The following is a 7,566-nucleotide window of genomic DNA, read 5'->3' on the forward strand; positions in this document are numbered from 1 at the left end:
TAAATATAAATGAATTAAACTCTCCAATCAGAAAACAGAGATTAGAATAATGGATAAAATCACATGATCCATCACATGTATATTCAGTTTACAGGATACCCGCCTTAGAACCAAAGAAACAAATAGAAGGAAAGTGAAAGGAAGGACAAAGATATTTTATGCAAATAGTATCAATCAGAGCAAGGATGGTGTATTAATATCAGACAAACAGACTTTAAATCACAAAAGATCATGAGACAAAAAAGAGTACTATATATTTTTAAGCTTCAATACATCAAGAATATACAACAATTATAATCATTTGTGCACCTGATGACGGACCATCAAAATATATGAAGCGAAAACTGATAAAATTCAAGAAAGAAACAGTTCTACAATAATAGTTATAGACTTAAATACTCCATTTTCAATAATGAAAATAGAACAACCAGACAGAAGATAACTGAAGAGATAGAAAACTTAACCAATACAATAAACCAACTAGACAGGCATATACAGAAACCTCCATACAACAACAATAGCACAACACAATCTTCCCAGTGCACCTAGGACATTTTGCAGGAGAGAGCACATTAGGACACAGATTAACTCTCAAGAGATACAGAAGGATAGCTATCATCCTTCTATAAAAGTAACTTTTCCCACCACCTTAGAAGGTAGAACAGAAGTAAAACTGGAAATTTCACAATTTTGTGGAAATTAAACAATGCAAGTGAAATTAGGAAATACTTAGAGATTAATGAAAAACAAAAAAAAACCTTATCAAAACTGATAAGATCAATAAAAGCAGTGCTTAAGGGGAAAATTCACAGTCGTGTTTATATTAAAAAAAAAAGAAAGATCTCAAACCAACGACCTAATTTTACAACTTAAGGAACTAGAAAAAGAAAAGACTAACCCTCAAACTAGCAGAAGGAAGGAAATAATAAAGGATAGAGCAGAGACCAATGAAATAGAGTAGAAAAATAATAGCAAAAATTAATGAAATCAAAACATGGTTCTTTGCAAAGACTAACAAAATTAACATTTAACTCGGTGGACTAAGAAGGAAAAAAGAGAAGACTCAAATTACTAAAATGAGAATTTATTTATTTATTTATTTATTTTTTTTTTAACGTTTATTTATTTTTGAGACAGAGACAGAGCATGAACGGGGGAGGGGCAGAGAGAGAGGGAGACACAGAATCGGAAACAGGCTCCAGGCTCTGAGCCATCAGCCCAGAGCCCGACGCGGGGCTCAAACTCGCGGACCGCGAGATCGTGACCTGAGCTGAAGTCGGACGCTTAACCGACTGAGCCACCCAGGCGCCCCTAAAATGAGAATTTAAAATGTGGACACTACTACTGACTCTATAGAAGTTAAAAAGATATTAAGAGGGTGCTTTGAAGGCAGCTGAGTGGCTCAGTCAGTTGAGTGTTCAACTCTTGATTTCCACTCAGGTCATGATCCCAGGTTCCTGGGATCGAGCCCTGTGTCAGACTCCACACTGAGTGTGGAGCCTGCTTGGGATTCTCTCTCTCTCCTGCTGCCCCTCTCTTCCACTCACAGTCCCTCTTTAAAACAAGTAAACAAACAAACAAACAAACAAACAAAAAGAGTACTTTGAACAGTTGTACACCAACAAATTGGGTAACCACTAAAATTTAACCAACTGACGTTTGGTAAGTGTTCCTCACACATGACATTAATACCAAAGCTAAGTTGTACTATGGTAATCTAGGAGGGTTGGGAATCATACAAATATCTAAGCTACTCCAAAATGGTTATGGAACCAAAAATCAAACGGAGCTGATACAGCTAGCTGGGATTACAACGGGGATTGCATTTCAACTTAATCTTCTTATCCTAAAGCAAGTATATTTTATCTGAGAAAAGGGAGTGAAAGAAAAGAATAAAAGGAAGATACTCAAGAAACTGAGAAGCACAAAGGAATAAGAAGGTAGGTAATGAGAAAAAAGGAGAAAGGAAGGGATCCAGGGAGACAAGAAGAAAGCAAGAAACAGTCACAGCAACTTGTAATCAAACAGTAAGAAGTTTCTAATCGTTTCCTCTTTCCAGCTGCAAGACTTGGGCTCTGGACCATCTTTCCTGTTACTTCTCATACACTTTATTTAACGTCACTAGGGACACTGCAGGCTGATGTGTCTGCCTCAGGTCCTCTTCAGAAAACTGAACAATTATGAATAGGGCCATCATAAGAAGGAAAGGAAGGCATACCATGGGCCATTATTAGTGAAATAGACACACGTAAGTCATGTTCTGTAATTGTTACTCAAGACCATTGATGTTACAAACCAATGTTCCTCAACTGTGGCCACATGTTAGAATGGCCTGGTAAGCTAAAAAGCAAAACAAAGCAAAACAAAATAAAAAACCCCAAACTCCACCCCTAGAGATTCAAATTTAATTGGTCTGAAGTAAGTAGGCCTTGATATTTTGTGGTTCTTTTGGTTTGTGGTTTGTTTGTTGTTTGGTTGGTTGGTTTTTTCTTTTTCTTTTTTCTCCTCCTCCTCCTCCTCCTCCCCCGCCTTCTTCTTCTTCTTCTTAACTTCCTACATGATTATAATATGATCTGGAGCTTAGGACCACTTTTACAGAAAGACAATTTCCAAAATATGCTACATGCATATTTATTGCTAAAATAATTAATTTTGATTGTTGTGAACTATTAAGCTTTTATTTCCCTGAAATCAAGGGGGATTTTCTGAATGCTTTGATCTCATTCATCTGACAGCAAAAACAAAAACAAAAATAAAAACAAAAAAACACTAATTGTTTCTAACACATGTTCAAGGCACTGTGTCACAACTTTTGTATCTTATTTTGTTTCATTTTAGCCACGACCTTACAAGGACCTCAAGTCAACCTTTCACTGCATTTCTTAAAAGGCATTTTAGTGTCTTGTCTGCAATTGGTACTATGCTATTTGTATGGAATAAAAATTGGTGGGTATTGAGCCTATAACAACCCCATCCTTTTCTCCCACATTCATAGAAGAAAACTTACCTATTCCAGAAACAGAACAAACTGTTTACGGCTATTGTCTTTCTCCGGTCTGCTACGGATGAAGCTTCTGGCAATATGAATCACTCTGCTTTTGAGAAGATGCAGTGAGCATATACATATCTTCCTAAATCCTTACATCTTATTTTAAAAGACTGTTAACATTCTTAGTTGTCATCATAGCAAAGCTTTAAGATTTCTTCTGTTTTCATAATCAAAATGCCTCATGAAGCACTTGAGTGAATGACGGGATTTCCCAAAGACAAGTTCAGGCACTTCTGATAATAGTCCCAGAATAGAGATGTTGGAACCAATGAGTGGAAAGAATCCTGGAGCTGCATTTGGAAGATACAGACTAAAACTGATCTGGAATGCTTCCAGACTGCATGACCTTATGCAGATCATTTAACCCTTATGATTCCCAACGTCTTTGGAGATGGTAGTTCCTGCCCCAGTTAGCCACCAAAAGACACAGTGAGCACAGAAGAGTTATTCTTTGGAGGCACATTTTTTCACTTTTGAAAAGAACGGTGCAAATGGGTATGTTTGTTCCCCTTCCTCCTGTTGCTTGTCTCCACCCCTCTCTGCAAGGTGCCCGGAAAGCACCAGCACTGCTGACCCAGCTCTGTGGGAACAGAAGATTCCAAGTGGCTGAGCAGGTCACCCGGTGCAGACAGGTGGAGGACAGAGATTGGCCTGGGATAAAGGAACCAAAGAAGACAATAGGCTGAAAGATTCAGAGAAAGGTAATGCATGTCTCCACCATGCTTTCTAGAATTTCTTTTGCAAAATATTGAAAGTATTTATTTCTTGTAAGGATATATATCCTATTACACCTTGAAGTTTCCTTTATGGAGTAATCAAAAGCTTCTCAGAAGAAACGGAGGCAAGGCTAACCAAAAGAGACTACAATAGGAAGCTCATTTAAAAATACTAAACCGGGGGCGCCTGGGTGGCGCAGTCGGTTAAGCGTCCGACTTCAGCCAGGTCACGATCTCGCGGTCCGTGAGTTCGAGCCCCGTGTCAGGCTCTGGGCTGATGGCTTGGAGCCTGGAGCCTGTTTCCGATTCTGTGTCTCCCTCTCTGTCTGCCCCTCCCCCGTTCATGCTCTGTCTCTCTCTGTCCCAAAAATAAATAAAAAATGTTGAAAAAAAAATTTAAAAATAAAAAAATAAAAATAAAAATACTAAACCGTACTGGGAGAGAAAATCAACACTTCATCCCCAGATGCTAAAAACACATGACAAGTTATGACCAACAATACAGTACCAGGAACAGAAGGAAAGAAGACAGTGTTAGGAGGCCCAATATGCTTATTGACATTTGTATGCCTCACTCCAAAGGAAAGAGGATGAGGTAAAATACAACGAACGTGTTTCCAGCGTGCAATCACAGCAATCACAAAGTAGCACGAGCCCAGGGAAACTTCTTACATGTCACTTAATTCTGCATATTAAATTAATCATGAAATAGTAGCTACTTCCTGGCAACGATAACTATTGGTCACGAGCTGTCCTGTTGTTACCTCAAATAATTTTCAGTACATTTCACAAGGTGATTACTATTTCATGCCTTCCCACCGTCATCTGCAGATTGGAAAATAGAGACGCCGAGAGGCAAATCACCAAGTGTACTGAGTCTAATGCATTATTTGTTTGCTCTTTATTTATTATCCTTTCTTCCCCTTGGAATCAAAGATTTGCCTGGATTTAATAATTAACCATAGAAGACTGCACTTTTTCTTCTAAAAAAATATTTTTTTATTTATTTTTGAGACAGAGACAGAGCATGAGTGGGGGAGGGGCAGAGAGAGAGGGAGACACGGAATCCAAAGAAGGCTCCAGGCCCTGAGCTGTCTGCACAGAGCCTGACGTAGGGCTTGAACTCACAGACTGTAAGATCATGACCTGAGCTGAAGTCGGATGCTTAACCGACTAGCCACCCAGGCACCCCTGCACTTTTTCTCTTAATGAACAAATCATAAAGGCAAAAATTGAAAAAAAAAATCTATTTCTATCTCCTTGGTTTCAACTAAGTAAAAACTGAGGGACTTCTATGGCCCACACTAAATTCTTCTTATAGCCAGAAAATTCATAAAAATAAAATTCTCAGTGGAAAGAAGCAGGTTTCTAAATTAATAATAGAAGTAGTTATAATTATTATTAAGGGAATCTTCTTTTATTAGGAGAAATGAAACAGCAGTATATTTATTCAATTAATATGTGTGTTACAGAATTATTTTAGAATCCACGTTTATTTGGAAAAAAGTATAACGCCTTTAACAAAAATACTTTTATTTTGCAGTAAGTATAAAAATAAAAATGTAAATGAGTAGTTTATGTAATTTCTAATGCTAAAATAGCACTGAACTGTATCACTGGTGGTATTGACAATCTTAATTAAGAAGTCAATTAATGATAATGTTAACAAATCTGGCCAATTTTTTGAGTCAGACTGACACTACTCAAGACACAAGTCTAACTGATGTTCCCTCAATAAGATGCAGAGTAGAATCTGTAAAGGAACGTCTGATGCCAGTGATAAAATTAAGGTCAAGGACTTGGCAAAATATGTTATACACTGTAACAGATGTTCCCAGATGAAATCACATTTCTATTAAAAACTATACAGATGCTCAGTTGATAGAACCTAGAATCTCAGAACCGTAGAACCAGAAGGGATTTTTAGAGACTAGCCATTCCCATCATCTTAAAGTTGAGGACGCTGGGGCTTCTGGGTGGCTCAGTCGTTTGAGCGACCAACTCTTGATCTCAGCTCAGGTCGTGACCTCACGGCTGGTGAGTTTGAGCCCCGCGTGGAGCTCTGCGCTGTGTAGAGCCTGCTTGGGACTCTCTCTCTCCCTCTCTCTCTGCCCCTCACTCACTCATGTGCACGTGTGCTCTCTCAAAATAAATAAATAAACTTAAAAAAATAAAACAAAGTTGAGGAAACTGACACACAAAGCATTTAAGTGATGAGCACGAGGTCCCACGGTTGGTTATGTGTCCGGACTAGCGCTCAAGCCCTTTCTATGATTCCAGGTTGTCTGTAACTATGAAAAATGAAGGGACGTTTTTAATATTTTAGTTAAAAACATATTTAGGGTGAATTATATTGTGTGGTGAGACTAGAGACAGGAATATCAACCCAGACCATTGTATCTTTTGGATCTTCCCTGATTCTTGCGCTTGGATATTTACTCTTACGTTACACAGTAAATTGTATTTACCCTTAAATTACGCTTCTATTTCCCCCGGAGTACAAATCCCAAGGAATGCTACCACTTTCCAGGCCTTAGGAAGACGCCAAACTAATATTAAATCTGCAACACATTTTTTTCAATTTCAGTAGTACTATTAAAGATCAGCAAATACTAGCACCATACTAGTGTGTGGGTGGTACCTAATGCAGATGATGGGTAAACACTTTCTCAGTTGTTCTTTCACAAGATTTAATATTATCCAGAGTTTGGGTGCTCAGAGTAAACTTCGGTGAATCGCAAAAGATGTGGCCACAAATGGGCAAATACCTAACACTACCAAAATAAGAAGCACTGTAGTGAACGTCACATGCTTTTTCTTTCATAGAGAAATCAAGTGGACAGTGACACAACGCACGTAGAGAAAAAGCATGTAATTCTGAGATACATACAACTTCTCACTTGTGAATTGGTAAGACCTTATCATAGAGGGGGAATGTGAGTTCTATTATAATCTCTTTCATCACAGCAGGAGGGATTCCAACCCCAGCTCTTCACGGACCAACTGGGATAGATTTTGTAGAAGAGAGATGCCAATAAAATGAGGAGAATGAGCCTAATTTTAATCCCAATAACAAAGATTCAAAGCTAATGATCTCTTTCCATTCTAGCCAATGGCAGAACTGGCTATTGTGGCCAATAACCTAGAATTTAGCATGGACTCCTTACTTGTACCCATGCCCCGCCTCAAAAAAAAAAAAATTCACCTTTATCAAGACTACATCTCACTATCTTAAATTCACTTCAGTTGTTCTCACATGTATGGGTTTCAGAATCCCCTGGGGAAACTGTATTGGTACAAACACAAAGGCCCATGAGCCCTCCTACATCAAGGGGCCTGGGCCTTTGTGGGCTTTATTAGCCATCCACACGATTATGGCATGCAACAAATGTGAGAAACACTACTTTAGGGTATGCTCTTAATTTTCCTCTCCCAGACAATTGCACTCGCTTCTTAATTGTTCTGCCCGACTCCAGCTTCTTTCTGTACCAATCCACTCTTCAGCCAGTCAACAAACCTGAAAAAGTCCAAACTTAAAAAAAAAAAAAAATGGCTGCTAATCACACTTGAGAGTAAGTCCAGATTTGTTATGCACTCAACGCCCTTCAAGATTCGACTCTTGTAGGGGCGCCTGGGTGGCCCAGTCGGTTCAGCATCCGACTTCGGCTCAGGTCATGATCTCGCAGTCCGTGAGTTCGAGCCCTGTGTCGGGCTCTGTGCTGACGGCTCAGAGCCTGGAGCCTGCATTGGTTTCTGTGTCTCCCTCTCTGCCCCTCCCCTGCTCATGCTCTCTCTCTGTCT

The sequence above is a fragment of the Panthera tigris genome, chromosome A3 (assembly GCF_018350195.1).
Source record: "Panthera tigris isolate Pti1 chromosome A3, P.tigris_Pti1_mat1.1, whole genome shotgun sequence".
Classification (NCBI taxonomy): Eukaryota; Metazoa; Chordata; class Mammalia; order Carnivora; family Felidae; genus Panthera; species Panthera tigris.